Here is a 1,012-nt window from a genome sequence, read left to right as displayed (position 1 = left end):
TAAAAATTACATTTGATTCTTCTCACTGTTTAATTGCCTATGTTTAATCCTTCAAGAAGCCATGTTGACTCTGTCTCCAAAACTTTGCAAATGCATCTAGTTCTCTCCACTTTCATTCCTACCTTGCTGGCCCTGGCCCTCACTTACTGTTTCTCTCTTGGACCACTTCCCTGGTTCCTTTCTTCCCCTCCTCCAACCTATTCTCCACACAGCAGCCAGAACTTCTATTTTTATTTTTATAAAGGTAATACACAGACACAGTTTTAAAAGACAAATAGTTCTGTAAGGCTTATAATGAAAAACAGCAGTGTCTTGTCTCATCTCTCCTCTGTCACAATCCACACTTCTCAGAGGTGAACACTTGAGACTCTTTCGGCAGTTTTGTCCATCCTTGTACAGCTGGCTTTTGAGTTTTATTTTATTTTTAACTTTTATTTTTTTTTAAGTGAGGCAACCCTTGGTTGGCCTCAGAGATTGCAAGGAGCTTGTCAGCTTACAATCCCTTATTTTTTTATTTTTTACACCTACAGCACCTGGTCTTCCTAGATGGTCTCCCATCCAAGTACTAACCAGGCCTGACCTTGCTTAGCTTCTGAGATCGGACGGGATTGGGCTTGTTCAGGGTGGCATGGTCATAGACTGGCTTTTGAGTTTCAGGTTTTAGTTATTTTTCTACTAAATTCTAAACAAGGAATAAGACTTATCTCCCTTATCTTCCTCCTCATCACACAGACACTTCCTGATAACATCTTTCCGACTTAGTTATATCCAATTTAGCTATATTGGATTAAATCAGTCATCCGTATGTAGTTGCCGTTCATGCAAAATGGGGAGAGGTGCAGGGATCTCACTGCCTCTTCACCTGAACTTCAACCCATTCATTCTCTGATGTTCAGCCCCGCCTACCCCAGAGCCTTCAGGGCAGACTTTCTTCTTAAAGTTCCAGCTTCTTGCTGGCTTCCTTCCCTTTGGATGTGCATCTTTTGCCTTTGGCTGGTGTGCCAATATGGTT

At 41.7% G+C, this 1,012-nt stretch overlaps 1 pseudogene; it reads right to left on the bottom strand.

Annotated features, from left to right (window-relative positions):
* Positions 1–521: 521 nt before the first annotated feature.
* On the bottom strand, positions 522–640 carry LOC112475988 (annotated as a pseudogene).
* Positions 641–1,012: the final 372 nt, after the last annotated feature.

The sequence above is a fragment of the Pteropus alecto genome, unplaced genomic scaffold, assembly GCF_000325575.1.
Source record: "Pteropus alecto unplaced genomic scaffold, ASM32557v1 scaffold92, whole genome shotgun sequence".
In the NCBI taxonomy this organism is placed as follows: domain Eukaryota; kingdom Metazoa; phylum Chordata; class Mammalia; order Chiroptera; family Pteropodidae; genus Pteropus; species Pteropus alecto.
This window is presented reverse-complemented; position numbering and strand designations above follow the sequence as displayed.